Source organism: Ursus maritimus, unplaced genomic scaffold (genome assembly GCF_017311325.1).
Source record: "Ursus maritimus isolate PB19 unplaced genomic scaffold, ASM1731132v1 scaffold_3, whole genome shotgun sequence".
Taxonomy (NCBI): Eukaryota; Metazoa; Chordata; class Mammalia; order Carnivora; family Ursidae; genus Ursus; species Ursus maritimus.
In genome coordinates this window covers 46,959,280-46,984,249 of record NW_024425563.1, presented here as the reverse complement: position 1 = coordinate 46,984,249, position 24,970 = coordinate 46,959,280, and the positions used below count along the sequence as shown (strand labels likewise).

General features: G+C 42.1%; 1 protein-coding gene and 1 non-coding gene across 3 annotated transcripts in view; both read right to left on the bottom strand.

Moving 5' to 3' along the window:
- The window catches only part of JAZF1 (JAZF zinc finger 1), a 319,574-nt gene that overhangs the window by 172,939 nt on the left and 121,665 nt on the right, over positions 1–24,970 (bottom strand). The gene's annotated exons all lie outside the window — the stretch shown is intronic.
- On the bottom strand, positions 22,171–22,243 carry TRNAK-UUU. The gene has a single exon. It is a non-coding gene; the product is annotated as a tRNA-Lys (tRNA).

The following is a 24,970-nucleotide window of genomic DNA, read 5'->3' as shown; positions in this document are numbered from 1 at the left end:
TCCAATGGGCAAGGTGGAGAGCCTTCAAGAGCTATCAAGACACCTCGCCCAGGTCCGCTTTCCTTCCTATCCTTTCTCTATTGATGGCAACCTCATTCATTAGCTCCTGAACAAGAAGTCAGTCACCATTTCTGAAGAAGAGTCTTCGGAAGCTGAAATGGGCAGGAGGGGAGGATCCTGGTGACGGCATTCCCTGCCTGTGTGACCGCACGCACAGTGAAAGTTCCCCGAAGGCAAACACTGGCAGCCAGGGAGGACGGACGGGGAGTGGATGAGGATGGGCAGGAGAACGAGAAGGCATTCTGTAGGAAGATATCCCGCTATCCCCCACCCCTCAGGCCCTGACAGCGTCTAAGGATGGGAAGCAGAGAGCAGGGTGAATAGCGACCCAGGGAGATCTTACCCTGGTCACAAACACTGTACCCTAGAGTCTGCCATTTGTATGCGTATATTTGTGTAAGTGTAATTTTTTCATTTAGAAACCGGGCTTCTTTTCTCTGATAAAGATCTTCTGGGGAGAGGAAGGCATCTTAGCTTTGTCACACGGGGGGACTTTCAGTGGGAGAACGAGGGTGTTTTTCTGCACGTGGGAGGCTTTGCTTTTCCGAGAACACTTGGGAGTGTCTCACATATCCAGAAGGGAAGACTGGGGGCTGGTTCTCTAACTCATCTTCACAACGTATCTAAAAGTAAATTCTAGGTTTGGCCAATGTGAAAGTTTGTCCTGGATTGGTAAAAATAAAATATGGGCAACGTCTCATTTACAGCGTGAGCCTGCCCCTCGCTAACACATTCACTGTCTCCTTTCCCTCTTCTTTAACCTGTACGCGGGCTCAGTGAATTCTCTGTAAGAATCAATATGGAGTCTTCACGTTGTGGACAGAAACCAAAGAAAAAAACGAATTCTTTGAGAGAACTAGACAAGAATGAAATATACAGGCCTGTAATTTGGGGGGAAAAAAAAAGTTACTGGGCAGCCTTTGTAAGAACCGCAGCAAATACATACGTAAGTTTGGGAACAGATGAAAGAGCAAGAAAAGATGAAGGTCTGCAGTGGCCGGCTGAAAGCGTGCTCTGCTTTGGTGTGTCTGTAAACAGCACGTTTTCCTTTGCTAGTGTGAGCAACAGCGGCAGAGAGTCTGACCCACTACCTCATTCGCGGATCGCGTCTCCTCTTCTGTTTGTGATAAGTGAAACCTGATCGTCACTTTAACGAGACTCTGTCTGATATGTTTAGAATATGAGGTAAGGCTATCCCCGAAGCAACATAGCTGTCCCTGTGCTTCATGCCTTTCAAGCTACGTCTAAGAGCCAACGCAAGGAGATGGGAGCTTGAAACACTTGAGTTTGGCTGATTCTGATCAAGGACAGACTCCATGACCTGGCACGTGTCGTTACCAGGTAAGGAGGAAGCATTATCACAACGGGTCTGTTCTTTGACTACCTGCAACCCAAACATACGTCCTTACGATGTCTCCATGTCATCCCACCCGCGCCTGGCACCTCTCGTCAGCTCCCCACCTGAGGCTAAGCAACCCAAGACACAGGTGTGTGCTCAGCATTTCTTTTGGTCCTTGACTCAATCACCTTTATTTTCTACAGACGTGACTACAGCACCTTCCGAGGTGAATTCAGCCCAGGACCTACGTAAGCGTGGGTTCTACGACAGTCACTCGAGCACGCTAGATGATGAGCTTCTAGCTCACCTGCTTCATCTTTACCCAGCACTTGGGAAAGTACTTGGCACGTCGTTGATAAAATGTTGACTGAAACGAAAATAAGGAGACTGCTCATTGACTGAACTGCTATCATGGGATCAAAAGTTCACAGAAGTGAAAGCATTTCCAAAGAGCTGAAGGGGAAGACTCTGGATTTGGAGCCTGCTGTGTGGTGTGGAATAAAAACTTGAGACCGGCAAAATGGCGGACAGCGGGAAGAGGGCTGGTGATGGCAGCAGATGCTGGGGCAGAGGAGCAGCAGCTGGTGGCTCTGATTATTTATGAGACACCCCAGGACCCAGAACTGGCCTGGCATTGGCGACCAGGGGGCTGCACACGTAAGCCTTGCCAGGCACTCACAAAGTTATCTGGGGAACCGAAGCCCTGGAAAAAAGAGGACATCCTACTAATGAGCATGGAGGGTTTGGAACACTGAGATTGGGAAAAGTACTGCAATGTGACCACGGTCCCCACCCCACCCCCCGCCCCCAGCTGATGAAGTCGAGAATACACCAGCTACGTGGTTAATGTTGTCCTGAGGGCTTGACAGAATTCTTTCAAATGCAATACCGCAATAATTTACCTCTTTCCTTCCTGATTTTGAAACCGCCCTGATTTCTGAATTTATAATTATGGCCCTCTACAGGGACTTTTCATTCTTTTTAAAATCAGCTAGTCCTGACACATAACAAATACCAATATCTCTCCCACTATAAAAGGATTCTCTTTCACTTGACTTTCTGAAGTAAAACATGACAATGTGAATTTCAAATTGGTTTGTGTTCTACAGCTTCAAGGCAAAGCACAATCAACAAACACACACGCAGTCCAAGTTGATATAGATCTTTTTAAAATGACTGATTCCACGAACTTCTGTTTTTACTAAAAAGTGTCTAAAGCCAAGTCCACCCCCAGAGCAATGTTGATGAGTTCTCCTCTGGGTTAAGGGGGGATTTTGCTCCCTTCAGCCAAGACCTTTGCACACAGGGGTCCCAACTGCCTTTAAAACAAACAGCAGGGGGAAGAACATTTTGAAGCACAAAGAAATACTTTCAGTTTCTTTTGTGACCAAATAAGCATGACTCACTCCTTGTTATTTTGAATATTAGTAGGCAGCCTTTGAGGGTGGTCAGTTACAACCGAAAACTGAATTTGAAAGAAGATAACATACACACAGCGATTTATGATTTATGTAATGTAGCATGTAATGTTCGCAACGTCCTTGTAGGGAAGATATTTCATTACACCTAATCCTGCCCCATCCCAAAAAGGATTTACAAAGGAGACAGACTTCTTGTCTTCAAATCACATGAAAAAAACAGAGGCCAAACCCTGAAAGTGGTTTGCCTCTGCTCATATACCCAGTTGTGTGGCCAAGCTGGAATCTGGACCCGAGTCCTCTGAACTCAAATGCCACAATCTTTCCAGAACAACACACAGATGACACCATAGCCCCCTTAACAGAAACATGGAACTGGATGAAATATCAAAAGAGAAATTGTCCTTCCCCAACTTGCTCAGAAAGGAATTTGTTATTGAATAAAAGGTAAACATGCCATGGCCTCTGCAAACAAAGTATGATTTTTTTACTAGCCTGTGTATTAATGAAATATCATCACAGCCCGCGAGACGGGAACTCGCAACGAGAAGCCGAGAACGTGAAGGCTGCACAATTACTATCCTCCATAGACATAGATTTTAAAAAAGGAGAGAGAGACAAGCCCAATTTATCTGTTAAACAACTGAAAAAGACCAGGGTGGTATTAATTTCAAGTAAAATACAAAAATCAGAAAACAAAAAAAGAAACAAGAAATTTAAGAGATTAAAAAGACCATCACCAAAGCTAACTTTTTAAAAAATGTTTTCTGAGAAAATAAACTCTTAAAAGCAAATGAGCCACTCGATTAAGGCACAGGGTTCCTCTTCCTACTTGTTGATTTTGTTTTTATCTTTGGGAAGGAGGGGACGGGAAGAATAAATGAGAAGCTAAGGCATAGAGACAGAAATTATGACTGGCTCCTTAGATATCATTAGCACGTGCTCGCTAGAGAGTACACAGAATGACAACATGTAAGTCAGAAAATGTATAACCTGATACACTTTCCTTCTGGGTTTCAAACCCCACCACAGCATTCAAGTGTTGTCTGGAGCAATTGTCTATTTCAATTCTAAAGTAACAGCAGCTAAAACTCTAACAGACTACAGACATGTGCAAACAGAAAACACATAAAAATAAAGAAAAAAGGGAAAATTAAAGGTGGTTGTCAAACCTAACATCTTTAACCAGGCAGAGGTGTATTTGTAACCATTCAGCAAGAAGATCATCTTTTCTTCTAACAATGTAACATTCAGAGTTCAGTGGAGTCCCTCCAGCCTCCTTATAAGTAAATGTATGTGAGATGATCACTAAGGACCCTTGCAACTTCACTCAGTAAATTACAATCGTTTCTTTGTCTCTGTGCATTAGTGTGTAAAAACTGTGGGGGAAAATAAAAAGTAAATCAAACTTTCCCCAAACCAGTCGTTTTAACATGCTGCTCTTTGCCAATAATTACGATTCCATTATGTACTGAAGTCCGCTGGGAGAGCAGCCCAGCCCGGAAGGAACTCCAGATTAGAGCCCACTTGATAAATATTTATTAATAGGCCACTGACATGGTAACAAACTGAAACGGATATCTAACCTTCTCATGGTTCACAAGGGTTATCAGGGACATTCACATTATTCAAGAATATTAGTAACAGAAAGTTTTCCTTCTTGCTCACTCCTCATCTGGAGTCATAGTCCTGGTTCATTTTTTGGGAACAACCAGGATACAAATGTAAGCGGTTCATTAATGCAGCCCCTCTCTGCAGGCAGCTTGGGACTCAGGACATCTTGATCAAGGCTCCGTAGCCTGCAGACAGCAGGATCATGTCTGGAGCGCATTCTGGCTTCCTCACAGTATGTAAGTTACCCTAGGGCCTGCCCAAATACGGGGAAGGAAGGAAAACGGTCTGCCCGGCTTTTCTCCTCCTTTATTAGACACCTGGAGATCTCTCACTCTGCTTTGGCATCCTGGGGTGGGGCATGTTGGGGGGTGAGGCTGTGCTCCTGGAGAGGGTAGGGCAGTATAGTCAGGAATAGAGAGAAGCTTCTGGAAAGAATATACACAGCTCTATGGAAGACAGGAAACATCCTAGCAGCGCCCGCAACAGATCAAACTCTCTTTAGAGGTGCAGCAGGAGTCAACAGACACACACAGCTTCCTCTGGACTCTCCTATGTGCACAGATCCGTGGCTCAAGTTACTTTAGGAAATGTCTAGACCTGTGGGACAAGAGCACACAGCTGAGCAAACCCTTAGCAGGGTACAGAGAAAGTCAATCTGCTGAGAATTTAATTTGGGTACATGCAGATCTCACTTAACCTCCGTCTACCCCTGGCTCAAACATGATTATGCCCGTAGGAAAAGACAAAGCGGCGAGACCGGATGTACTCAGACACAACAAATATTATGTTTTCTTGAAAGTGGACTCTACACTAAGACACAGAAGCTGAGGAATTTAAAGAAAATATCTAAGAGATCTGCTCCATCAGAAAAAAATCCGTGGCTTTTATTTTCCAGTTTGCCAGGCAGGACAATGAAGGCAATTTTAATTTAATTCTCAGGCAGTTCTTTCGGGACTGATCTGTGTCGCGTTGCAAGAGCTTCACCGCATTCTGACCTCAGTGGAGTTCTGTGATTTCTGTAAAATGCCCTGAAAATGACTCAGGGAAAGGAGGGGGACACAGTGAGATCCAAGCAAAAGAGGGGTCATGAGATCGGAGTCTTAGTCCCAAATTCGGTCACTAGTCATGTGGCTTTGGACAGGTCACTTCACTTCTCAGGGCCTCAGTTTCTTCATCCGAAAGACAGGGAAGGCATTTTCCATTTTTATTGGCATGTGTCTATTCCTTGTATCTTAATTTCATTAGAGACTGAGCCCAGGTCAAACAGACTTGGTCAAAATGAACCCTCTCTCTAAACTCTGATTCACAGACTCATACAGCATGCAGAGTTATGTGGGATGGAGAGGTTTCCTCAATTCAACTCTTACAAATGAACTCCCCGAGTTCCAGGACACCTCCAGCAAATGCAGAACTTCCGCCAGCTAGTTCACACCCTTTTTGGATAGTGTAATTATCACCGACGTCTTCCCACAATATGTCTCCCTGTAACTCCTGCCCGTCCCTCCCTCTCCTCTCCTCTGGTTACATGTGCATCTATGGTGCTTGACTAGGAATGGACAGAGATTTGGGAATTTTAACTTCCAACATCACAATGTCACAATCTTCAATAAAAAGCTCTTTTTTTCCAGTGGAAAAAACCTGAAACTCAGCTAATCCTTACAAGTTGTATTCAACAAAGGAGGGGAAAAACCCAACCAGAAATGATCCACCAGGTCAACATCACACACAGAGTGGGGAGAACGGGAATTTTCCATGCAGCGGGCCTGTCCACTAGATAATTCAAGGCCATAATTATTCCCCACCCCCAAGTGTAGTGTTGTAGGTTTTCTTTCAGCTGACTTACTCTAATATTATTAGTGTCCATGTTTCATTTCAGCGGCCAAAAATAGGCTCACCAATGAGCTTTGCAGCTGTCCTTTCCAACGCCAGATCAACAGGCCTCATCTAAGGGAAGAACCCTGGCTACACAGCGCCCAGCAGATAACTCTTTAATGTGCTGTGTTAATTAATGTAACTCATAGATAAACACATATTTTTCAGGGATTTATAGGTCCAACACGAGAAATCTATGTAGATTTGAACTTGCTAAGCAAATGATTCATATAATTTTATTTGCATAACTGGACTAGATGAAGGAAGGAAAAGAGGAAAAGATAAAAACTGTACTATTGAATTTGCTAGTTTCTTTCAAACATTTATAAATAATGTAGATAATCTTCATTTTTTTAAACAAAACTGTTTAACATCTGCTTTTTATAATATTGTTATTTCTTGTGAAACTCTGTTTGAAATTCTTGTTCCCAAGAATTACTTGCAAATATCAACTAAATTCCAAAAAAAGAAACATGTGCACACCTCGTACGTCCAATAAATTCTTGATTAACCGAAAGCTGGAGTCCAACAACACAGAATTCCAGATTACCTGGAGCTTGTCCTGCCATATGAAAAAAAATTTTATATATATATATATATATATATATAAAATTTTTTTTTTAAGCAAAAGACTTGTTGAACACTTTACAGGTCAGTTTATATCCAGCCTAATTGTCTGTACTTTCTACACTTAAAGTCTTATGCACTAAGAACAAATGTTCATGATCAACACCTACCTCTACTTCAAATCCTTTGTGGAACAAAATAGGATACAAATCTTCTTTTATCTCTGTAACTCTACTGCTTAGCACATTGATTACACTTTCATAGTGAAATATTTGTGTAAACAAATGGATAAACAGTGGTAAATTGGAGGCAGGACATATTAAATTTTAAAACATTTGTGACTGTACAGTGTATAGAATGTAAGATTGTAGAGTGTTGAGGTTTAAAGAGACCTTGGGTCTCTCTCTAGTCCTCCCTAGTGCAGAAAACCTCCAAGAACATTCCAGTACTTAAAAAAATAGTTTGGGGGGGGGGTGCCTGGGTGGCGCAGTCGTTAAGTGTCTGCCTTCGGCTCAGGGCGTGATCGTGGCATTATGGGATCGAGCCCCACATCAGGCTCCTCCGCTGGGAGCCTGCTTCTTCCTCTCCCACTCCCCCTGCTTGTGTTCCCCCTGTCTCTGGCTGTCTCTCTCTCGCTCAAATAAATAAATAAAATCTTTAAAAAAAAATAGTTTGGTATCTGCCACGATAGCGGACACACACACACACACAATCACCTCATTGCCTCAGAATATTCTTGTGAGAGAGACATCTTGCAAAAAGGGAAACTGAGCTCAGAAAATAAAGAAGAGAAGATGAGGAAGCAGAAAAAAACAATCAGAAAAAAATGTCACAAGTGTTTGCCAATTTTTTTCTATGGTCTAAGAGCCAAAGATAAACAAGAAATAAATCAGAGAAGATGAGAGAAGATGAAAATGTGCCTCCCCTCCCCTATGGTCAACTGCACACACCAACGGTCCTTAATTAATTTACTAAGAAATATGCAGTAAGCCAAGCCAGCCCCTGGAACACACGCTACACATAAATGAGCTTCCTCTCAGGATGTGCGAGCACTGCAGCGACAAAGATTCAGGATCTGCTCCCAACTCTGCGAAGTCGGGAATTATCACATAACTAAAGAGAGTTATGAGGAATGCTAAAACCCATTCTCCTAAGAATAATGAGTACAATTGTGTTTTTTATTTTAACTTAGAATTCAATAAGTATATGTCTCCCCTCTCTCCCCAAGGAGATAAATAACTGGAATGACTAAATCCTGCACAAAATACAGACATGGGGAAAAGGGGGCAGTTTTAACTTTGAAATTCACCAACCTTGTCAGTTAAAGTCAGACCTAAAACATTAATTTATTCTGAAACATTAATTAACTGGAGCTTTTTTGCATTTAATTTTCTCTGGCATTTTGGAATCTATTCTAAGCCCTGTAGAAATGGCAGGTCTGATGTTATTAAAGTTAGCCTTTCAGAAAGTGCTCGAACTGAAGACTCCAACACATTAAAAAAATGCTGAGAGTCCAGATAATGCAAATCTAAAGTATTACTAAAGGGTATTCTTTATACATGAAAGAAGAAAAACCTTCATTTTATTAAAAATGAATTAAACTTTTAGCTCCCATTTTATACACTACCTGGGTCCTTCAAACTCCTCTGAAGCAAAATCTAAAGCCAGTTTCATTTCCTTTATTCATTCATTCATTCAATCATTCATTCGTCCAAATATCTACTGAGCACCAAGTACACGCCAGGCAGGTACTGTTCTGAGTGGGGCAAGGAAGTTCCTGTTTTCATGCGGCTTACAGTCTAGGTGGGAAAATGACGAACAACAAACAAACAAGACGATATATAAGAGTGCTCAGAACAATAAAGAAAGTAAAATGGTGATACGATCAAGAGCGAGTGGGAAGCCCTCTCTGAAGAGGAAACATTTATGTCAAGTCTTAAAGATTAGAAGTCGGTCACACAAGCATCCAGGGGTAAACAGCTCAGACAGAGATGTCTGCTGCCACTGTGGGAAGGCCAGACTGAGCTGGGCTGGTGTGAGGAGCAGGAAGGTCACAGTGACTGAGTCACGAGGGAGGGGATGATGTCACCTACTGACAGGGAAGCCTGGGAGAAGAACAGGTGTGTGTCTGTGTGTGCGAGAGAGAGAGAGGGTGAGTGCGTGTGTGAGTATGTGCGTGTGAGAGAGGAAGGGAGGGTGAAAGAGTGAGTGTGTGTGTGTGTGTGTGTGTGAGAGAGAGAGGAAGGGAGGGTGAAAGAGTGAGTGTGTGTGTGTGTGTGTGTGTGTGTGTGTGAGAGAGAGAGGGTGAGTGCGTGGCTGAGTGTGTGTGTGTGAGAGAGAAGGGAGGGTGAAAGAGTGTGTGTGTGAGAGAGAGAGAGAGAGAAGGTGTGTGGGTGTGGGGGGGTAGAGAGAGGGAGGGAGGCAGAGAGTGTGTGAGTGTCTATGTATGCAAGCCAGTGTGTGTAGGGGGCGGATCAAGAGTTCTATTTTGGACATGTAATGTTTTAAACGCCCACTTGAAAGAATGGTTCTAATAAAACAATAAATTTTAGCAATTCCAGACCCAGCATCAAGGGAGAATTTGGAACGGATGCAACCTTCTTTGGCCACATTGGGGAGAAGACTGTGTTTCTCCAACAAGCTTTGTTCTATTCCGTGAGTTGCTTTAGATTCTCATTTGAATCAAGCAATATTTAATTTCATATGCCCCAAATTCAATACAGTAAGTCATAACAAATATCTATTAAGAAAGTCCTTTTAGAAACCACACAGATGATTTAAAAAAAAATTTATTTGTTTGGGGGGGGCAGAGGGAGAGAGAGAGTCTTAAGCTGACTCCGCAACTGAGCACAGAGCCCAATGTGGGGCTTGATCTCACAAACCTGAGATCATGACCTGAGCCAAAACCAAGAGTTAGTCGCTTAACTGTCTGCGCCCCCCCCCAGGCTCCCCCACACAAATTATTTCTATTTTACAGCTGTAGTGTGCTCTCAAAGACACAAATTCTTTCACAGAATGCACACCAACAGTGACCTAGGGGGTATGTGGCAATTTTTTAAATGAAAATGTGTGCAGCAGAAGTTGTGTAATAGAAATGAGAGGCACAGGACTTAGCTGTGGTTCACATGCCAAGAACGACTGTCTGGCTGATCACGTCTGTGTGAGAGCGTGTTCGTGTGTGTTTGCAGGGGCAACAGTCGATGTTGGCCGACGGTGGAAGGAAGGAGAATTCACCTCCTTTCCAAGTCAGACTGTCCCAAATGATTACACTTCCTTACTTGGGATTCTAGGAGCTTGAATGTAGATGGATTTGGTATAAACTATTCAAAAAAAAAAAAAAGTGACGCAGACATGGGAAAAATGAAACTAGACATCTTACTGAAGTACAAAATTATGAGGCAGCACAGAATTCCATGACCGCATCTACTTCCCAAGGCTCAGCTCTCCAGAGCCAGTAAAATCTAACTGCATCGTGCCTCTTCTCTGTCCAAGACATTCTTGTGTCTGAGCTTCATCAGTTTGAGGGCAAGACCGACATACTTCAGATTATTTGAATTTTGAGATGATGACTATCACGCACACAGGGCCAGAAGTTTTCATTCTGCGTGTCCTTGCCAACAATTAGGAAAAGGCCGCCTTACTCTTCATGAACAAACCCTCAGAGGAGAGAACCTCCCTGTAACATAGCTGTCTGGCAATGGATAGGGCCGAAAAACTCATGAGCATCTCAGAAACAGTATTTCTCATACTGCCCGTTGCTGCTAACGACTGTGTTCTCTGAGAAACGGCTAAGGAGAAATTTTAAGCACTCTTGGGCTTTCAAGGAATGGCTCCCTTCCCATTTATAGGAGATCAAGCCTCTCTTACTGGGTTCAAAAATCTCGATCATCCTAGGACGTGCTGCCTTCAGTAACGTTCACTAGTCCAGTCAAAGATGATGGGGTCACCTCATGAAAACAAAGTCCTGGGTGGGAGAAAGAGATAGTCTCTTCTTGGGGGAGCAGAGAAGTAAACCATTACAACCAAGAGGGAGAATGTGTGGAAGGCACCCAGGACGGATTTTGAAGAATGAATAGGAGTTAGTCGGGTTACGAGGGATGGAGACAGAGATAACATTTCGGAGAAGGAGCTGACTGTGTGCTGCAAGGAGGCGAGATGGAGTGTGACATTTCGGGAATGAGGTGCCCCCTCGGATTACAGCATGGGGAGAGGGCAGGAGGAGGCTGGAGAAGACACTGAGGCCAGCGCCATCCAGGGAGCCCTCAGGATCCTGCTAGAATGTGACGATTACCCAGAAGGAAATGACGACACACTGAAGAATTCTGAGTTTGGGGTGTGCGACATGATTGAATTTGCATTTTAGAAATAGCACTGGCAGCAGCTGAAGAATGGATCTGGGTAAGGCTCGGGGTTGGGAGTATGCCAAGACTGGCAAGACAAAGTAACAAAGATAAAGTAACTAGTTTATTTATTTATTTTTTAAAGATTTTATTTGAGGGGAAAGAGAGACAGAGTTTGCTCATGAGCGGGGGTGGAGGGGCGCAGAGGGCAGAGGGAGAAGCAGACTCCCCGGTGAGCAGGGAGCCTGACACGGGGTTCGATCCCAGGACCCCAAGATCATGACCTGACTAGAAGACAGGTGCCCAACTGACTGAGCCACCCAGGTGCCCCAAAGTAACTAATTTATGTAAAAAACCAAAAAATTACCATCCTTTCACCTATGCTAGGCAGGAGCAGTCCTTGGTTAACGCTGTTTTCCTGCTGGGCTCATGGGTTCTGCGCCATATTCTACTATTCAGTGTATCTATTTGTCTACCTGGCAGAGGCTCCTGGGGGCCTATGATCCTGCAAGAACGTAAGGAGGCTGTGTAGCCGCTAAACAGGCCCTGAGCACCGCTGCAAAGTGCACTGGAATACTGAACGAAGGTTCACACTACGAGGGGGAGTTAACTGGGCAAGGAAGAGTAAAATTAGGGAACCAACAATCTGGCCAGAGATGGCCTCCTATAAGAGATGGCTGCCTGATCGTGGCAGACCATTACCCTCCTTACCCCAGAAGATGTGCTCTTGGCATGCAAGAATCCAAGTGTTGTGAGGCCACCTCTTCCCGTGTGACCTAAGACCTCTGACTTTCAGCTCAAGCAGCACTTGCTCCGAGAGCCAGAGCTCGGACTGCCCTCCCATAAGCTCCGAGCCGCTCCCCTGCAGCAGGCCCGCCCTACAGTATTTCCCTGCGCGTCTCTGTTGATGGAGGAGGGCTGCTTTTCATTCATCTCTGTGTTCTCACAGCCTGGCACATAACTCAGTGTTTGTCTTAGGAAACACTGCCAGAACACTGCTTTAAAAATATCGCACAGCTACTGTAAAAAACACTCTGGCAGGCCCTCAAGAAGTTACCCATAGAATTCCCATACGACTGGCAATTCCACTCCTAGGGGTGTACCCAAGAGAGCTGAAATCAAGTGTTCAAACAAGAACTTGAACACAAATGTTCACGCAGCCTTTTCCGTAACAGCCAAAAAGTGGAAACAACCTAGATGTCCATCAACTGAATGAATACACAAAATGTGGTCTATTCATACAACAGAATACAATTTGCCCATAAAAAAGAATGAGGTACTGATACGTGCTACAACATGAACCTTGAAAATATTGTTATGAAAAAGAAGTCATCACAGGAGGCCAAATATTGTATGATACGACTTACATGAAATATCTAGAAGACGTTCCACAGTGACAGAAAGCAGATTGGTGGTTTCCAGAGGCTGGGAGATGGGGGAACAGGGAGGCACTGCTGAATGGGTGTGGGCTTGCTTTCTGGAGTGATGACACATTCTAGTATTAGTGCTGATCACTGGACGATGTTGTGAATGCACTAAACCCACTGAATTGTACACTTTAAAGTGGCTAAAACAGTGAATGTTACACCATGTGAATTTTACCTCGATTAAAATAATGATATCTTTATAAATTTAATCTCACTCAAGCCCCAAATACGTGAACCTTCTTAGCCTGTGTAAGTGTCCATCTGTCCTTCCTTCCTCCCTCCACTCTGACACCCCTCTCCCCACCTCCTTTTCTTTATCCCAGCTCATAGGGACCTTGAACAAACTCAAGCCACCCTGTAGTCCTCGATGTTACCTGCAAAATGGGATTTGTGTTAACCTGATTGTCATACAAGTTTTTCTGCTCTAATGTTCAAAGGACAATTTATTGGAATGACGTAGGTCCTACACCTGGGACGCCCCCAGCAGAGAGTGGGCACAGGGATGAGAGCTCCCCTTCCTCCAAAGGGTTTGCACTGTCCTAGCTGATGAGGTGGTCTGCTAAAGAATTTTAACAGTCTGTCCGCGTTCTCTGAAAGTTCTGCAAGATAGCAGTAGTTATAAAGAGAGCTAATAACCTGTTCTTCCAAGGTAAAAAAAAAAAAAAAAACCCACAAAATGTATTTTTCTTTGGTTTTTAATTAAAATTGACCTTTCTGAATCTATGCCTGGAGGCAGCGAAAGTAATGAAAAACGATGTCATTTACTGGTGATGCTAAGAGTGTGGCAGTACAATGAAAAAGGTTATAATCATCATAGAATTACTAGGTTCAGTTTTTCCTTTAATGCTTTCAACAACCGGAAAAGGGGGAAGGAGTCTGATTGTTCAAGAGAGATGAAATTTTGACACCAGGGGTCACCAGCCTCTTAAACTCTGAATGAGGTGAGACCAATGCCTCCCCCAAGGGGAAGGAAGGAAGGAAGGAAGGAAGGAAGGGAGGAAGGGAGGGAGGGAGGGAGGGAGGGAGGGAGGAAGGAAGGAAGGAAGGAAGGAAGGAAGGAAGGAAGGAAGGAAGGAGGGAGTAAGGCTGGGAGAAGGCGGAGGAAGGTGAAAATTGGGGAGGCATAAAAGAAATCGGCTTCGCTTCTTCAGTGAAGGCGGGGCTGGGGCTGGGGGAGGCGGGAGTGTCTGAAGTGTCATTGAATGGCTTCGTGCCTCAGAGCGCATTTTCCCTAAAATCTAAAATGTTTTCTTCTGACACTATCTGGGCTGCTTCCTTCCTATCTCAGCAAGTCAACCTACACTGCGTAACAGATGAAGGGGAGCGGCCAGGAAAGGAAAAACTTTCTAAAGGACACTTGAAGAAAAGCTCTGCTGAACTGAGATTAAACTACTTCTCTCCTCCTCCTCCTGTATTCTGGATGATTCCAAACTCAGGGGTACAGAAAGTGATTGTATTCAAAACAAGAACACAGACTGAATTGTTAAGTAGAATGAGAGCCCGTGGTGAGGCTGATGCTGTCAGGAACACCTCACAGTAGGTGTGTGGGGTTTTTTGGTTTGGGTGTTTTTTTTTTTTTTTTAACCATTTTATTCATCTCGCCACCCCTCCTGCCTTGTTACTTACAAGCCCTGGGACAGGTACCCCTCTTTAACTTTTTCAACGCACAATCAAACACAAAACTGCCTGCGCTACATTTTAGACCCACTTCTTAGTGAGTGCTTACTACTGTGCCCAGCACGATGCATGGACCATCCGTCCCATTTACTTCCCACAAAACCCTTAGGAGGTGAGTATTATCAAGAGCCCCCATTTTTACACACAGGCAAACTAACGCTTGGAGAAGTTAAGTAACTTGCTCAAAGTCACTCAGCCTCGTAGATATCAAGTCTGTTCTATCCATGTCAAATTATACAAAATTCGCTTGTTCTGCATAGTATCACACATAATGAATACTACAAAAAAAATTTTTTAAAGATTTTATTTATTTATTTAACAGAGAGAGCACAAGCAGGGGGAAGAGCAGAGGGAGAGGGAGAAGTAGGCTCCCAGGTAAACCTGACGCGGGGCTTGATCCCCTGGGATCATGACCTGTGTCAAAGGCAGATGCTAAACCGACTGAGCCACCCAGGTGCCCCATTAATACTTCAGATTTTATTTAACCTGTTCCTTTAGTGAGGGACATTTAGGCTGCCCCCAGGTTTTCTGTACATAAATACTGCTCTGGTGAATTTCTGTGGTATAGCAGGAGACAGACCTGCTCAGGTCAGAAGTGGGTATGTTTTAAGTTTGGATCGGTGTGGCCCTCCTAAATCTGCTGTGTAAGTCTCAATTTCCGGTAGGAGTGTAAGAGAAGGCTCTTCCTACCATGCCCTCCCAAGCATCAGACGTTATCAGTCATTTTAATTTTTGGCAATCTGATAGATGAAAATCGAATCCGATAGTCGCTCTTCTTGCTGGTAAACAAAGGCATTTTCATGTTTACTAGCCGTTTGTATTTTTTTTCTTTTTAAAAGATTCTATTATTTGTCAGAGAGAGAGAGAACAAGCAGGGGGAGTGGCAGAGAGAGGGAGAAGCAGACTCCCCGCTGAGCAGGGAGCCCAATGCAGAACTCGATCCCAGGACCCTGGGATCACGACCGGAGCCAAAGGCAGACGCTTAACCAACTGAGCCACCCAGGCGTCCCAGCCATTTCTATTTCTTACGTGATTGCTCATATCCTTCCCACACTTTCCTATTCCTGTTGTTCCTTACTGATTCATGGGAGCTCTGTATATTCTGAATTCAACACTGAACCTGCTACATATGTTTCATACACTTTCTCCCACTTGGCTATCCATACTTTAATTTTGTTTATAGTTTCTTTCACCATAATTTCACGAAACCGAATTTGTTAAACATTTTAAGACTTCAGGGCTCCTTGTCATGCGTCTAAAGACCTTCTCCACAACTATAAAAATATATTGCTTTATTTTCTTCTAGAATTTTATAGATTTGAAGTGTAGTATGTGGCATGAAATAGGGATCTAAATATATACTTCCCCAAAGAAAGGGTCGACCCTTGAACAACATGGGTTTGAACTGCGTGGATTCATTCACACGTGGATTTTTTTTTCAATAAATGTACTGGAAAATTCTTTGGAGATCTGCGACAACCTGAAGAAATTCAGACGAACTGTGAGATGCTAATCAGCTCCCCATAAGCAGCTCGTCTCTCTGACAAATTGCCTATCACAGTAAAAAGTGATCTCTGTGGTTGTTTTCCCTATTAGTAGTTAAGTTTAGGGGGAATCAAGTTACATGCCGATTTTTGACTTCACTTGGGAGTTGGCACCCCTAAACCCCATATTGTTCAAGGGTCAACTACAGATATTAAATAGCCCATCCTTTCCTACTGACCTGAAAGCTTTATCTTTATCATATATTAAATTCTTATGTACCCATAAACCTATCTATAGATTCTCCATTGCATATTGTAAAATCTAGTAGGACAAATGCCCCACAATAATTTGTTTCAAATATGTTTCTTTGCCATTTTTGCTTACTCTTTGATATGAACTTTAGAAGCAACTTGTCAAGCTTTAAAAAGAAATTCTATTGGGATTTTACTGGAATTGCATATAAGTGTTACACCAATTTGGAGAAAACCTGCTTTATAACACTGAGTTGCCAGCCAGAAGTGGAACATATATCCATTTATTAACAGCTCTTCATAAATTTCAGTAAAGTTTTTGTTTGCCTCGTATACTTTTGTTAATTTTACTTTCCTAATTTTGCAGATTGTGATGCCATTGTGAGAGGTGTCCTTTTTTCTATAATACTGTATATATGGTTAATGCTATCATATAGGAAAAATACTCATTTTTGTTGATTCGTATTCTAATGATGAAACAATCTTGCTGAAGCTTTCTTTTTTTCTGATATTTATCACACATAGAGATAATTATGTGGGTTTTAGCATTTTATCCTATTAACTTAGTGAATTACACTGGTTTCCTAATATTGGGCTATCCTTACCCTCCCACGCTAAGCTTACAAAATCATGGTGTATTATTCTGATAATGATGTGTATTATACTGACAGGTGAGATGGCCCCACATGTTCTCAGTCATATTCTCATCTGGTTTACTTAAAAGACTTAGGCTGATCTGTAGAATGAACCTGGATGCTTACTGTGTTTCTCTATGCTTAGGCATTTCTCTCTGCCAATGCCAAAATGTGTATCTGGTATTTCGGAGGAAGGAGACGGCTACTTTTCATAAAGGAATTAGATGGTTGGCTAGGATGGAAATGGAAGGATGGATAGACGGAAGAAGAGAAGAGTAATTTTCTCCTATGGTTATTTTCTATTCATGTGCTCTTTCTTGGGTCAATTTTGGTAATTCAATAGTTGACTGAATTTTCAAATTCATTGTTAAAAAGGAAGATGCATAGAAAATGCTTATGAACCTCTGGTTGTATCTTCCTCCTTTCTCCGATTAAGCTTGCCAGAGATGTCCCTATTTTATTAATGTCTTGGGTTTTTTTTAAAGATTTTATTTATTTATTTACCAGAGACAGAGAGAGAGAGCGCGCACAAGCAGCGGGAGCAGCAGGCAGAGAGAGAAGGGGATTCCCTGCTGAGCAAGGAGCCTGATGCCGGACTCAATCCCAGGACCCTGGGATCATGACCTGAGCCGAAGGCAGACTCTTAACTGACTGAGCCACCCACGCATCCCTATCAATGTTTTCAAAGAAAAGTTTTTTCAGCTTTATTTATCAAATCTGTTAGGTTTTTTTTTTTTGTTTACTCTTGTTTTCTGTAATTTCTGAATTTATAGTTATCACTTATGGTGTTTGACATTTGCGGTAAATTCTGTTGTTCTTTTTCCTCAAATATTGATTTGAGTACTTAATCTATTTTCAGTAATTCTAAGTTTCTTATAAATAATTTATATTTAAATATGCTATCATTCTATTCTATTATTTGTACTTTGAGGGCTGCTTTGGCCACAACTTACAGGTTTCTATATGAAGTGTTCTCATTTCCAGTAATTTCTAAATAGTCTTTCATTCTGATTATCGTTTTATTCTTTATCTAAATTATGATTTTATTCTTTATCTAAATTATGATTTTATTCTTTAACTGAGAGTTGAAAAAAGGTTCATACAAAAAACCGTACATGAATACCCACAGCATCATTATTCACGATGGCCAGAAGGTGGCAACAACCCAAATGTACATCGATGGATGAATGGATTTAAGAAAGTGTCATAATCATACAATGGAATATTACTGAGCCATAAAAAGAAATCAAATCCTGATTCATGTTACGACGTGAATGAACCCTGAAAACAAGCTCAGTGAAAGAAGCCAGATACAAAAGGACACATATTCTGTGGTTCCATTTACGCAAAATGTCTACAACAGGCAAATAAATAAGGAAGGGGAGTAAGTTAGGGGTTGCCAAGGGCTGGGGACAGAAGTGAGCTGGAAGGGAGGACTAGTGGTTCAGGGCTCTTTGAGAGGTGATAAAAATGTCCTAAAATTAGAGAGGGTTTATGGTTGCCTCATTTGTGAATATGAAGAAAGAAAGAAAGAAAGAAAGAAAGAAAGAAAGAAAGAAAGAAAGAAAGAAAGAGGGAAAGAAAAACACTGAGCATCTGGGTGGCTGAGTCGGTTAAGCAGCCAACTCTTTATCTCCGCTCAGGTCTTGATATCAGGGTCATGAGTTCAGTCCCTGCATTGGGCTCCACACTGGGCATGGAGCTACTTAAACAAAACAAAACAAAACAAAACCCCCCACAGAATTGTATGTACACTTTAAAAGGGTGAATCTTATGGTCTATGAACTGTATCTCAAATAACAACAACAGTTAAAAAATAGTATTTTAAAATTTCTGAGTTGTTAGACTGGGGGAAGGCTGTCCTTGTCGCTGACAGCCAGTATCACTGCATCGTAGTGAAGAACCTAGACCAGGCTCGGCTTCTAACTTCTGTAACACGTACAGACCTTCTTTGCAGCCGGGCCCATACCTGACTTCTGTGTCACATGAGTACCTTTCGTTGGGGATTAATATTGTCATTAGATCAAGTGTGTTAACTGAGTTACTAATATTTTCTATATGCTTTCTTTTGTTATTGAGTCTCTGGACAATTTCTAAGAGAGACATTATAACTGCATTTTTAAAGAAACTATTGTAATATTTTATTATTTTTTAAGTTTTTATTTAAATCCCAGTTGGTTAACATACAGGGTAATATTAGCTTCAGGTGTGCAAAACAGTGATTCCACACTGCCATACAATACCAGGCACTCATCAGGACAAGTGCCCTCCTTAATCGCCACCACCTATTCCCCACCATCAGCTTGTTCTCTAGAGTTAAGAGTCTTACTGTAATAGTGTAAATGAATACAGTTTACTTAGGATAAGTAACGTCACTAATCTAGTAAAATTCTACACTTCCTCCTGCAAACTGGCTTCTGAATACTAATTTTTCCAGCTCCTTTTGCATACTCTTCATCTGTTTCACTTCCAAGGAACAACCTCCCCAATAAGGCACCCCCCCAACCCTACCCCTGAAAAAAATGTCGTGAGATTCATATGCAAAAGCCCTACAAAGATCAGGGCACAATCAATATTTAAAGATCGCAAACGAGAACAATTAAAATCAACAAGTAACTCAGAGTAAAACAAAAGTCATAAGGAAAGAAATCACACCTAAAATTGATCTAGATGGGCCTTTAGAAACCCAACGACGTGATTCAGCCACAGCAACTAAACATGCTAGTGTAGCCCAGGAGAAAAGAAAAACTATCATTTTTTTTTTTTTTCTGTTTAGGAGCTGATGTACTGAATCTTTGAAACTGCAGGTTCACTCTGAGGGCAGGCCTCATGTGATGTTTAAAGGGGGAAAAAATTAACCTTGTGCACACCTCCTATATTCAAGATCATTAATGAAAAGCCAGAATGTTTAATTTGCTCTGATGTTTCTGCTTTCTGTCATTTTTGTATAGTTAACAGGATCATAATTTAAGTAAGTCACACATTGTAAATAACCTGGCTATATTATTCTCTCCTCCTTAGTAATTAGACCACCTTTTGTTACAAAGAATCCTGTAAACCATTTAACCATGAGTGGTTGTAAACTGCTCGTATTAAAAATTGGGTGCTCCCCCTCCTGAGATGAATGGCACCAAGGAAACAGCGTACCTTTTTGTCTCTACATCATTTCCATTTCACTTGAGTTTCTGGAATCGACTTGATCATTTGATCATTTTAATACCGGCATAAAAATCTACTATACAAATTTTTGGAAGAAAGCAATGCCCACTGACACTGTCACTTTGCATCAGTGCAAAGGAGAGCTGAGCGCTGCACAGACTTGTAATGTACTCTCCGCCCTCCGCCCTCAGCAACAAGCGGTTTCTCCAGCCTCGTTTGAAAACGATGAAACCATTTGGCACGGCAGGAACTGTAGAAGTATTTTAACAAAGGGAAAAAAACCCTGGTCATCTCTCCAACTTCACAAGGAGAGCAAAGTAACCTGTAGCTTTGTGTTACTTGAGATGACTTGAAATGCGGGCAGTCAGGATGTTAACATCAAACCTGCAAAAATCATGCTAAGATGCCCAGTCTTGGAATACAGGATACTCACAAAGATGAGAAATCATTTTTATCCAAAGAGAGAAGAACAAGTATGGAGACTTATTTTCTCTTTATTGTGGTAAAAAAAAAATACATAGCATTAATTTTTCATCTTAACCATCTTTAGGCATACAGTTTAGTTGTGTCAGACATACTCCCGTTGTTGTACAACAGACTCTAGGATTTTGCTTCCTTTCAATACTTCAGACGCTCACCTGAATGATACCATCTTTGTCCATTTGTGACTGGTTTATGTCACTTAGCATAATGTCCTCGAGGTTCATCCATGCTGTAGCATGTGTCAGAATGTCCTTATTTTGGGCTTAATAATATTCCATTGTATGTATAAACCACATTTTCTTTGTCCATTCATCTGTCAATGAACATCTGGGTTGCTTCTATTTTTTGGCTATTGTGAATAATGCTGTGGTGAATGTGGGTATGCAAACATCTCTTCAAAACCCAGCTTTTGATTCTTTCGGGTGTATGTCCGGGAATGGAATTGCTGGATCATGTGGTAATTCTACCTGCAGGTTTCTGAGGGAACTCCATACTATTTTCCATCATGGCTGCATCATTTTCCATTCCCGCCCACAATGTACAAGGGTTTCAATTTTCCACACCCTCACCAAACGCTTGTTGCTTCGTTTTCTTTTTCTTTTTTTGATAGTTGCCATTCGAATGGGGGTGAGGTGACATCTCATTGTGGTTTTGACTTGCATAAATTTCATGATTAGTGATGTTGAGCATCTTTTCATATGCTTCTTGGCCATCTCTAATAGATCTTTGGGGAATGGGCTATTCAAATCCTTTGCCCATTCCTCAATCAGGTCATTTGGGTTTTTTGTTGTTGAATTGTAGAAATTCTTTATATTCTCAATATTAGCCGCTTATGAGATATATAATTTGCAAATATTTTCTCCCATTCTAAAAGTTGCCTTTTCATTCTATTGTTTGTTTCCTTTGATGTACAGACGTTTTTAAGTTTGATGTAGTCCCATTTGTCTATTTTTGCTTTTGTTGCCTGTATCTTTAGTGTCATAGCCAAGAAATCATTGCCAAATCCAATGTCCTAAAGTTTTTCCCTGTGTTTTCTTCTAGGAGTTTTAGGTCTTCAATCTGCTCGAGCTGATTTTTAAAGGTAGACCAGGAACTCTAAAAATTACGTTGTCTGATATCAGAACACATTCCTGAGAGAATCAATTCACTACATCTGACATTCATTATGCTTTCAACTCTAGGTTTCTAAATTAAATGGACTGATGTGGGTGAGACTATCACAATTACAGTTAGGAAGAAATACTCTTTTTCAGGCATACATTCAGGAAAAATCAAAGAAGTTTATTCTGCTAGCTAGCAAAATAAAATAGTACACAAAACAGTACTTTCATATCTCCTATCAATGGCAAAGTATCCCAGAGATCCAAATATCCTGTAATCCTAAAATACAGATTGCAACAGATAAGAGTTTGAAATGAAACAGCTTTTTAGACTTTCATCACACAACCAACTGAGTTTTAAGCAAAGGAGCGGAATGGAGTGGGAAGAACTGGAGAGTGCTGAGAAGACTTGGGCTGAATCTATCCACAGGTGGGAAGATGCCAGCAGGGCTTTGTGGCACCCTCCCATCCTCATTTTTCCCACCCAACCCTCAATCACAGCAGCTCTGCGATAATTTTTTTAATCTGTTCAATCAGGCAGAAATAAAAAGGACAAAGGCAAATCACTCCTGTTTGAGCCCCTCTCAGGATTAAAATTCAGTTTCTTCAATTAGGGGAGGAACCAACGTAATTCTTCGTTCTTCTCCAACTTCTCACATATGCCTTCCCAAATATAACTTCCCAAGTCCATTTTGAGTTCTTTTTTTTTTTTTTAAAGATTTTGTTTTTAAGTAAAATCTCTACACCCAATGTGGGGCTCGAACTCACAACCCCGTGATCAAAAGTCACATGCTCTACCAACTGAGCTAGCCAGGCACCCCTTGCCAAGTCCATTTTGAAAAGTAAACGTGCCATAAACTGACTAATAAGGGAAAACTAAAGTTTCAAATACTATTTGCCCCAGGGTACATATTCCTAAATACACTTAATTACGCAAAATACTACTTTGATAATCAATGCTATTTATCTAGAAGGCTTTTCCTATTTGCCTTGACATAAAACTGACCGCACAGTAGTTAATAAAAGTTGAAGAACTACAACTTAAAAGAATCTATCCTTTAAAATTTGACCAAACCCAGTGGTCTTTTATAACAACTGTTACAAAGCTTTTTAACTAGTTGATGGCAATGCCATAATCAGCAATGAAGCAAAAATGGGTCCCGTCCTGTGCGTAAAGAGAATGCCGTACCATCACTTGGAGAGGGAGAATGACCAACTGCACCACGGCTGAGGGCCCCCTGCCCCCCACCCCCAGTCACACCCGAGACTCAGGGACCCCTCCCCCTAGTGCACTGCTGACAGGATCTCTATTTGTGGTTTGTTTGGGTATGTTCTGGCCACACTAAAACGACTTGTAAATATTTCTACTGCTTCCCTTTAGGGAGACCCAAGGCTTGGTATAAAATGTGATTCTCTCATGCTTGGGGCCATTAGGGTAAACTTGCTTCGTGTATCCCACTTAAAAAGTTAACTCAGGAAGAGGCGCAGACTCTGGTAGACACAGTCTGCCTTTCTTCCTGCTGTCTGGTTAATGTAGCAACTGGCTGCTCAGGAAGGAAGGGGAGGGAGATGGACGGCAGAGCTGAAAAGACCGCTGGTTGGCGCAAGGTAGGATTTACCCCACAGACTTGCCCACCACCCTTCCCTGAAACAGGCTACAGCAAATGGTGCCCACGCTGCATTTTGAGTTAAAAGTCCAGTATAGGTGCTGGCAATGTCCTATATCTCAATCTGGATGATATCCACCCAAGTTTATATGTGATACGCTTTTGTAAAAATTAATGGGATACACTTAGGATTTCTATATTTAATGTCAATAAGACTTTGAAAAATTAAGTTTTAAAAGTTCCTAATATAGACTTAATAAATAACAGGGGATGGCATCGATTCATTCTCTTTGGGTTTTTTCTTCACTAAGCTTTTGCAATGACCTGACCTCTCCAAATTCCAGTCTCTCTTCCCTTCCAATATCCTTTACGTGGCACTAACATACTAAAAACTTCCTAAAATCCAGACCTGGTCAAATCACACCCCAGGTTAAAAAAAAAAAAAATCATCCCTGTGTTGTTTTGTTGATTTCAGTTGCTCACGGGCTGTAAACTCCCCAGCCTGGCACTCAGGCTGCCCACTCCTCACCCAGGGTCAGCCATGTGTGCTGGCCCAACGCACTCCCGGGCGGTTGTCACTGAGCCTATCCTCGGCAAATTTCCGACCCTGCACTTTGGTGAATGTTATTCCTTCTCCCATGCTTCCATCCCTGCCCACATTTCCATCTCTGACTGTGAAAACCCTATCTGTTTCTTTCCAGATTCCTCCAAATGGATAATATAATAATACAGCGACAAATACTTGTTTATTATGTTTGTTAGTCAATAATGCTTTAATACTTTTTATCACATAGAATATAAGCTCCACAAAGCCAGGACTCATTTTATCCACTTGTGTATCCTATGGGCATGGAACATAGTAGGTGCACAATGATTATTTACTGATTTAATAACTTTGATGATTAAGAGCCTGTTTCCCAAACGCTGTGCTTTACACATATCATTTCTATTCCTGAAAACACCCTTGCGATGTGTAGAATACAAGCCCTACAATCTACATGAGGAAACTAACGCTCAGACATGTCCGTGAACTTGCCCGAGGCCTCCCAGCTCAGAGTAGTCTGGCTTCAATATTCTCTTCCTTCGAATTCTCCAAAAACAACGCACCCCCAACTGTGGTGTGCATCTTCTGCCTAAGACTGCAGTTCTGGAAAAGGCTGTCCTCTCCTGCGAGTTTCCATTCTTCATGAGCAGAGAGAGTATTTGCCCCTCACAGGACCTCTGATGCACCCAGCCCAGAGCTCCACCATGAGACAGGCCTCCTTAAATATCTAGGCAGTCACTGAATGGCAGATGATAAGGGGGGTGGAGAGAGTAGGATTTAGACAGTCTCTCTCAAAGAAAACATTTTTTTAAAAGCCGGAGCACACAAAGTACATTAAGTGAGCACTAATTAGTACAAGAAGGCAAGTTAATGAGCAAAAGGAGGCCGTTCACACCACGTGTACAGGACAGTAGAGCACAGCTCCACGTTAGATGGGGCTCCTGGGAATGCAAGTCTTTCATGTATAAAAATGAACTGCAAGCCTCACAGGGCAACCATACATTGAAGGCAGCTTATTTGCTTGTACTGTTTCGGGGGAAAAAAAAAAAAAAACAACTGTTTAGGCTGGACTGAAAGTATTATCCTAACGTAAGCATGAAATTTCACAGAAGAAATCATTCCAAACATTTTACTCCGTTTACACGTCTACCGTATCACAAGGGCCAAACTAGTGGATTAAACTAAAATCCAGCGCAGCTCGTGAAATCAAGGAAGTCCCCCCCGCTTTATCCATGGACAAGGCTCAGGTTACCATGTGGCAGTAAGCAGCGTGGCCGTGCACTCCCCATCTGTCTTCCTTACCCTAACCNTTCCTGCTGCGCACTCCTGCCACTTCCCGCGTCTGCGTCCCCTTGCCTCCACACTTACGGGGGTATTTCGGGCACACCCATC